Genomic DNA, 9,615 nt, shown 5'->3' with positions numbered 1-9,615 from the left:
ATAATCGATGTTAAATCCAATAATTTCGCTTTGGTTTCCCCACTAAAGAAGTGATCATGAATCTTATGCTCCAATTGAGCCCAATTACGAATAGAATTTGGAGCAAGAGATTAAAACCAAGAGAAAGCCGTTCCAGTCAAAGATAAAGAAAATAACCGCACACGCAAAGCATCATTGAAACTAGCTTCCCCCAACTGCAAGACATATTGACTCACGTGTTCCCAAGTTGTACGAGAATCATCACCATTAAATTTAGTGAATTCGGGAATATGCCAACCAGCAGGAAAAGAAACAAAATCAAACTCAGCGGGATAATGTTTTTATACAAACGCGTAGTACCCATATCCACCCTAAGCTTACTCTTAATCGTATTAGCCAGATCTTCTTTGAACTTATGGAGATCGGCTTGGCAGTGCTGGCTAGTATAAATTTCAGAAAATTGACGATGTGCATTAGGATTTCCATGGGTCATCATCTGTGAAGAAGTTGGGATCGGTCCTTGGTTAGGTCCAGATCCTCGTGACCCTCCTACTACAACTGTAGTGCGAGGTGGTGTATACAGCGACAATTCATTAGTTCGGCCAGGGGCAGCCGAACCTGGAATTGTCTCGAGGGGTGTCGGTGACGGCACTGAGTAACCGGTCTGACCGATTGGGTAACCGGTGTTACTGGTCGGACCGGTCTGACCGGTCGGTGAGACCGGTCCGGTCGGTGCTGTGTACATTGTCGACGGTGGCGGGGTTTGCCCTGGGAACGAGTTCGGCGGCATACCATATAGTGGTTCAGATGTGAACTCTGGGGTAGCTGAATGCGTCAATATCACTACTCATCTTAATTAAAACGTCATCCGCAGTGGCTTGTGCAGCAACAATCTTTTGATCCATCATGGATGACATTTTATCAAACATATCAGAGGGAGAGAGGCTTACATTGGGTATCTCTTCAATCTTATCCTTGTTAAGCTTGAGAGACGGCAGTACGAACTCCTCCACCCTCTTGACGAGGCCACCGCGATCCTTCTTGATGCCCTTCAAGAATTGAGTCCTGACGTGCTCCTCAACAATAAGGTAGGCCTTACGCTCGTCCTCGGTGAGCTCCTCCAGTGTAGCCGTGATGATGTTGTCCTTGTTGATCTCTAAAGAACCCATCTTCTTCGAGGATTAGATTAGATCGGTTCCAAAACCAGATTAATCTGTCCCCAGCAGAGTTGCCAAAAAGTATATTGACACAGAATCGCGCCAACACACTAGAATGCGCCGGAGATCGTCAAAACAATCTAAACCAGCAGAATCCTGGCGGACCGGTCTAACCAGTTCCACAGACCGCTCTGACCGTGTGGAGCAGAGAACCGCGACGAACCTAGAAACGCGAACTCGAGAGGGACCCCGTCGAAGTTTGCGCAGCTAGGGTTGCTCTGAGGTCGGCAGGCCACTCAGAACGCCTTCAAACACTGTCGAGACGCAGGAAGAATAGAAATTAGGGTTTGGAAAAGCTAGGGTTTGAGAGGAACAAAAAGTAGATGTAAATTGATTTGACTCGATTGGGAATACCTCAATCGGTCTTAGCCTTTATATTTATAGGCCGGGGAAGTCGTACCACTTTCCAAGTTAGTTTATACAAGAATTTACAAAATAAAACGAAGCCTACTCGGATTACAACTGGACAGACCGGTCAGACCGGTCGTCCTCTGATCTGCCAGAATTGGCGGTCAACACCCATCACGGCAGCCCTGGCCCCTTGAGCGGTGACCCGAGGTCCCTAAACCCCGTTGCAGAGACCCCGGCCCCTGCCCCCGTTGCAGCGACCGTAGCCCCTGAGCTCCGGTGGGCGAGCTGCGGCAACTGTCGGTGGGCGGGGGGAGCTCGATCTAATCCACTGCCATTTTGTATATCTATGCATGTTTCATATAGGATCTATGAAATGCAAGGCCAGAGATCTATGCAGCATTGTGAGAAATTTGATGTTTTTTTTGGAATTCATGTGTTTTAGGATTTAAAATTTAAAATTCTCAGCAGAGATTCTATACCTGCACAAAGCGGCTTCTATGCCTGCACGCAGAGTTTTCTATTGTCTGCATATAGTGGGATCTATGAACGCACGCAGCAGCTTCCATATCTACATGTGCAGGAGTTTTCTATGACTTCACAAAAAAGTTTCTATGTTGTTATATTCAAAACTAAACAGGGTAGTAAGGTGTTAGTCATAAAAGATGGCATTGCTAATCATAGATAGCGTTCCTATGCATGAGGAACTATGATGTTGAGTATGTAATCATGTAGATGCAAGTATAGAAACGAGTCTATTGCGAAAACATTTGAATTTTCAATCTAACCTGTATAGAAATCAACATACTTAGCTGGCATAGAAACTTTATAATGTTAACAAAACGAGAAAGCAAGCACTACTACAGAATAGGCCTTTGTTCCAGGCCATTTGTCCCGGCAGCCTTTGGGCCCGGCACAATAGGTGGCTTTTGTCCCGGGTCCAACGGCTAGCCGGGCCAGCGGGGAGGCGGGGACAGGGGCCTTTTGTCCCGGTTGGAGGCACCAACCGGGACAAAAGGCCACCCTTTTGTCCCGGTTGGAGGCACCAACCGGGACAAAACTTCTTGGCCCCCTTATCCCCTTCCCTCCCCCCCCCCCCCCCGCCCGAGCCATTCAGCTCACTTCTTGGCTCGGGAGAAAGGAGTTCTTGCTCATTTCTTCACCACATTTGTGAAGATCTTTGATTCCCCGTCCATCCATCGGCGCTAAAGGTTTGGGGCTTGTTTTTATCTTCTTCATTGGCTTGTATAGCTCATTTCATGCTTTAGAAATAGAGAAAATGTGTAGCTAGCTCATTTCTTGGACATTTAGATTGCATATGTAGGTGTGATTTTCTTTTAGATTTAGATGAGTATGTGGATAGTAGAAATTTTTAGAATGAGTGTAGACACTTCATGTGATGTACTTGTATATATGATCATATTGTGGATAGTTGATTTTTGTATTCATTAATGAATTAATGAAATGAGTATATTAGAATTTTTTGTATTATGAATGGATTATTTTGACACTCTAGTGATGTATTTATTTAGGCTCACATTGAAACCATCTAGAAGCTAAAAAATCTTTATTTCGAAACAAGTATACGTCGTTAATCTCCATCCAACGGTGATGGCACTACCTTTCGGGGATACACGATGCACTACAAGGACGTCGCGAATCGGCTTGTCGCATCACCAGCACTTCCGATTGATAAGAAGATAGCATTTGACGCAGTCAGCATGGCCGTTGTTGTACTGAGAGCATATCAACGAGCACGCTGCCTGTGCCAAGTGCTGTGCCTATTAATCGTAAATGTTGGTGCTGCGGCTGGCCGATTGGGTACATCCTTGTACCGCACCGTGTCCCTCCGAAAGGCAGTGTCATCACCGCAGGGTTGAGGTTACTGACATATACATTTTCAGAAATAAAGGTTTTTTTCTTCTAGAGGATTTCTGGATATTGAAAAGAGTGTACTCCTGGAACTGAAGGGTGTCAAAATAATTAGAAGTTATAGAGATTCCTTTCAATTAATTAGAGATTTCTTTCAATTAATGATACATTTCGTCTTTTTTATATGATTTTATTGTTATTTGCAAGAGTTATTAATCTGATCATTGTAATTGCAATAGTAAATAATATTTGCATTGTAATGGTAAGAATTTATAATTTTGTGGAAAATAAAGGTATTTTTAGTAAAATATGGCTTCAGCAGCTGGAGGGAGTGGCGCCGGTGGGGGTGATCGTTGTCCTTCTGGAGAGAAGGGCACAACTCGAGTAGGTCGTCGGTCCAAAAAACCTAGTGCTTTTCATAGGGCAGCACTCCGTTATTTGGAAAAAGGATATAGAGAATGCATGGCAAGGGGCGAGGAATCTCCGTTTGATCTTGAGGATTTATTGCGGCGTTACGGTTCATCACCACCAAACTCGGAGGTTTCAGCTCCGCCATCTTCTTCTGCGCCAGCAAGAAATCCGTTAGAGCATTCTGCGTTCCAATGCAAGGACGGTTGAAAACCTATGTGTTGTTGTCCGAATTTTTAAGTTTCATGTATAGTACTCCTTTGTTAAGTTCTGTAATGGATTAAGTACTCCTTTTAATTAATCAAAATGTATGATGGATATTGCGGATCTTTTAATTATTCATGTTATGTTACATTTAGTTTAATTTAGGTTTGATATATTTTATTTATTCGATACGTGTAAAGAATTCAAATCGATTTATTTAAAATGCAGATGGACCGGCAATGGATGTACAATGCTGATCGACGTTCGAAAGAATTCATTGATGGCCTGCATTATTTTTTGTCTGTGGCTAAGGCAAACAAGCAGAATGGTTTTATGTGCTGCCCGTGTGTTCATTGCAACAATAACAAGGATTACTCATCTTCAAGAATCCTACACAGCCACATTTTCGCAAATGGTTTCATGGAAAAGTATGTTTGTTGGACGAGCACAGAGAACAGGGGTTACCATGGAAGACAATGAAGAAGAAGATTTTGACGACCACTTTCCCGGGAATGCTGGAATCGGAGCATTCGATGACGATATTCCCATGGAAGAGCCCGAAGTAGATGTAGCAGAAAATTATCCCAGCGACGATCTGGGGCAGGCATTGCACAATGTGCAGGCAGACTGTGAGAGTGAAACAGAGAGGTTGAAGTTCCAGAAGTTGTTAGAGGACCACCGTAAGTTGTTGTACCCAGATTGTCAAAATGGATTGAAGAAACTTGGCACCACCTTGGAGTTGCTGCAATGGAAGGCGACAAATGGTGTATCCGACAAGGGATTTGGTGAATTACTCAAACTTGTTAAAAAAATGTTTCCTAAGGACAACTAATTTCCTACCACAATGTATGAAGCCAAACAACTTGTTTGCCCTTTAGGATTGGAAGTGCAAAAGATACATGCATGCCCCAACGACTGCATCCTCTACCGAGGCGAGTACGAGAATTTGGATGCATGTCCCGTATGCAGTGCATTGCGTTACAAGATTAGAAAAGATAATCCTGGAGATGTCGAGGGGCAGCCTCCCCGGAAGAGAGTTCCTGCGAAGGTCATGTGGTATTCGCCTATAATACCACGTTTGAAGGGTCTGTTTAGAAATAAAGATAATGCTAAGTTGATGCGATGGCACAAAGAGGAACGCAAGAAAGACTCGATGTTGAGACACCCCGCTGATGGGTCGCAGTGGAGAAAAATAGATAGAATGTACCCTGAATTTGATTTGGATGCGAGAAACATAAGGTTCAGTTTGAGTACGGATGGCACAAATCCTTTTGGTGAGATGAGCAGTGGTCATAGCACTTGGCCTGTGACTCTTTGTATGTACAATCTTCCACCATGGCTCTGCATGAAACGAAAGTTCATCATGATGCCAGTGCTTATCCCGGGTCCAAAGCAGCCCGGAAATGACATTGATGTGTACCTAAGACCATTGGTCGAAGAACTCTTATTGCTCTGGGGCGATGAAGGTGTACGGATGTGGGATGAATACAAACAGGAAAACTTCAACCAACGAGCATTGCTGTTCGTAACGATTAATGACTGGCCTGCTCTTAGTAACTTGTCAGGACATTCGAACAAGGGATACAAAGCATGCACACACTGTTTAGATGATACCGATAATATATGGTTGACTCACTGTAAGAAGGTTGTATACATGGGTCATCGTCGGTTTCTTCCCATCAGGCATGCGGTACGAAAGAAGGGCAAGCATTTCAAAGGCCAAGCGGACCACTGAACAAAACCGATGCACCGTAGTGGTAAAGACGTCTTCAACATGGTAAAATATCTAGAAGTTATTTTTGGAAAGGGATCTGGTAGCCAACCTGTTCCGAACGAAAACGGAATGGCGCCCATGTGAAGAAGAAATCTATATTTTGGGAGTTACCATATTGGGAAGTCTTAGATGTTCGTCGTGCAATCGATGTGATGCACCTCACGAAGAATTTTGCATTAACCTGATAGCATTCTTGGGAGTGTACGGAAAGACAAAAGATATAGTAGAAGCACGTCAAGAATTGCAACGTATGGAAGAACGAGATGCCTTACATCCACAACAGTGAGATAATGGACGACAATACTTAAGTCCTGCCAGCTATACTCTTAGCAAGGAAGAGAAAGAAACTGTGTTTGACTGCTTGAGCAGTATAAAGGTTCCATCTGGATACTCATCCAATATAAAAGGAATCTTAAATTTGACAGAGAAGAAATTTACAAATCTCATGTCCCATGACTGCCATGTGCTTATGACCGAACTTCTTCCGGTTGTGCTGCGGGGGATTCTGCCTGATAACGTCCGGTTAACCATCGTGAAGCTATGTGCCTTCCTCAACGCAGTTTCTCAGAAGATAATTGACCCGGAGAATTTGATAAAGCTGCAAAACGATGTGGTGCAATGTCTTGTTGGCTTTGAGCTGATATTTCCACCATCTTTCTTCAACATCATGACACATCTTCTAGTGCACCTTGTGAAAGAGATTGATATCCTCGGACCAGTATTTCTACACAACATATTCCCATTCGAAAGGTTCATGGGGGTACTCAAGAAATGTGTTCGTAATCGAGCTCGTCCAGAAGGAAGCATCGCTAGTGCCTATAGAACTGAGGAGGTCATTGACTTTTGTGTTGACTTTATTGATGACCTTAAATTGATTGGAGTCCCTGAATCGCGATATGAGGGGAGACTAACTGGAAAGGGTACATTAGGAAAGAAATCTTATGTCTGCACAGATGATTTCTCATTCAAGAAAGCGCATTATATGGTTCTTGAACAATCATCCTTGGTTGACCCATATATCGAGGAACACAAGAAAATTCTGCTCTCCAATTTCCCGGAAAAGTCTGAGGCATGGATTACACGTGAGCACATGAACACTTTCTACAGCTGATTGCGGAAGCATCTAATGCATAACATGGATATAAATGAACAACTGTTCTTATTGGCTAGGGGACCATCTTGGAATATCTTAACATACTAAGGGTACAAGATAAATGGAAACACACTTTATACGATAGCCCAAGATAAAAAGAGTACCAACCAAAACAGCGGTATTCGTATGGATGCCACGGACAATAATGGCAAAAAGGACACATATTACGGCTACATTGAAGAGATATGGGAGCTGGATTACGGTCCCAATTTCAAGGTGACTCTATTTCGTTGCCAATGGGTTAAGCTATCTGGAGGAGGAGTAACAAAAGATGAGTATGGGATGACAATAGTTGATCTCAACAATCTTAAGTATAGAGACGTGCCATTTGTCCTAGCCCAGGATGTCGCTCAGATTTTCTACATTAAGGACATGTCCAACAAGCCAAAGAAGGGGATAAACAAGCAAAAGGATGAGCCTAAGCGACACATAGTTCTACCAGGAAAGAGAAACATCGTTGGAGTGGAGGACAAGACAGACTTGTCAAAAAAATATAATAATTTTGTTGCCATTCCACCTTTTGAAGTAAATGCTGATCCATGCATCCTGCTAGCCAATGATGATGCTCCATACTTGCGCCGTGATCATAATCAAAGGACATTTGTGAAGAGAAAATCTGTTTCTGCTAATCCTTCATGTACTTGAATCATTTTATATTATTGTATAAAAACGTAATCGCAATTCGAATACTTTTATTATATATGTACTGTACATTTGTACTTTATGTGTTATATATATATATATATATCATTTTTTATATTTTTCACTTAATTACCAGACTCAATTATAATTATCATTCAATAATGGATTACTCAACTAATTTTATTTATTTCATGAAATTACATTCACATTAACGCACTATACTCTCTCACTAACACACACAATCTCACTAACACACACTATCTCTCAAACTCACACGCTACTCATTAATATCATGAAATTGCTTAATTTTATGTAAAATTCACTTTTCAAATGTTAATATCGTGATAGAATCCACTTTCTGTCGAAAAGCAACAGTTTGAAAAAATTTGTTCACCTAATATATTTTTGCATGGTCAAAAAAACAAATATGATTTCAAAAAAGTTAGATATTTCGTTGACCGAATCACTTGAATGAAAATTAATTATTTTTGTTGTGTGTATCAAGTTTATATAGAGATAAGAAATTTTGTTCCATAATTTTTGGAATCAAAATCTATTAACTGAATTAACAAATGAAAACCAATTTTAAAAGAGAAGTAAAAACAAACAAAAACAAACATAAGATTTGGCGGGAATGAGGAAAAACGGGCCCCTTTTGTCCCGGGTGGCAGATCCACCCGGGACTAAAGGTGGGCCGCGGGCTGGGAATTTTCCCGGCCCGCCCAAAAACACCTTTTGTCCCGGGTGAAGCCACGACCCGGGACAAAAGACCCTTTTGTCCCGGGTCGTGGCTTCACCCGGGACAAAAGACCCCCCCAATATATATCCCTTCTTCCTCCGCCTTCCCCCAACACTGTCAGTTCTTGATCTGCGCCCTTTGCCGCCACCATCCCCTGCTCCCACCGCCTCCTGCTCGCCGCAGTCGTCGTCCTCGAGCGCCGCCTACCTCCGCCGCAAGAGGACGCGCCGCCCAAGCTCCGCCGCCCCACCGCGCGGCGTCGTCCCCGAGCGCCATTGTCCCCGAGCGCCGTCATCCCCGTTCGAGCTCCTCCCCGCGAGCGCCGTCGTCTGCCATCGCCGGCCCCCGCCCGTGAGCCCCGTGCCCTCCCCGAGCGCGCCATCGTCCTCCTCCTCCCCGTCCCGACGCCGCACACCGCCACATCGTCGTCCTCCTCCCCGACCTCCGCCTCCGGCCGGGCTGCCTGGCCCGCGCCTCGGCCGTCGCCTGTGCGCCTCCGGGTCGCCCCGCCGTCGCCTGTGCACACTCTCGTTGTGCGTGCGCCACGCGCCGCCCTGGCCCTGCTGGCAGCCCGGCCGTGCGCTGCCGGCCGGCGCCGCCCCCTAACCCTAATGTCTATTTTTTAGTGAAATTTGAAAATATGGATTACATGAGCTCAAATTTGTTTACAAATTATGTTGTAACATATTGATTATTCGTTAATTTATTTAATTGTGATGACAATTAGAGTGAAATCATAATTATTGATGGCAACTAGAGTGAAATCATAATTGTTTAAAATATAGAAAAATCATACTTTTGAAATTATATTATTTAGAGTGACATCATAATTTGTTGTGTAAATTTGAAAACATATTGGTGTATGAATGTGAATATGAGTTCATGTTATTTATAATGAAATCAAAATTTGTATATTTAATTTTTAAATGTATGAATGTGTATGTATGTTTGTATGTGTGCGTAAAGTGTATTTAAATTTATGTAGGCACGGACGTCCGATCGATCATTACCAAGCACTAAACCATCCGCCCCCCTTCTCGACCTCGTTCATCGACCTTCAACCCTCGCCGACATCTAAATGTAACATATATTTGATAGAACATTACTTAGTGAAATTATTGATAGAATTTCAGGTATTTCCTGGACTGTGAAATTTTGTGTACATATATTTGAATTACTTATTGAAATGTCTATAATATTTCATGTATACTTTTTGAACATTGTTACTCATTGAATATTGTGACTTATACATTTCATATATATTACTTAGTGACTACAA

The 9,615-nt window shown here is 43.0% G+C and overlaps 1 pseudogene; it reads left to right on the top strand.

Moving 5' to 3' along the window:
* The first annotated feature begins 4,256 nt into the window (after window positions 1-4,256).
* LOC120654043 lies at window positions 4,257-6,076 on the top strand (annotated as a pseudogene).
* The last annotated feature ends 3,539 nt before the right edge of the window (window positions 6,077-9,615 follow it).

Source organism: Panicum virgatum, chromosome 1N (assembly GCF_016808335.1).
Source record: "Panicum virgatum strain AP13 chromosome 1N, P.virgatum_v5, whole genome shotgun sequence".
Taxonomy (NCBI): Eukaryota; Viridiplantae; Streptophyta; class Magnoliopsida; order Poales; family Poaceae; genus Panicum; species Panicum virgatum.
Note: the sequence above shows the minus strand (reverse complement) of the source record. Positions and strands in the feature narration are given on the sequence as shown.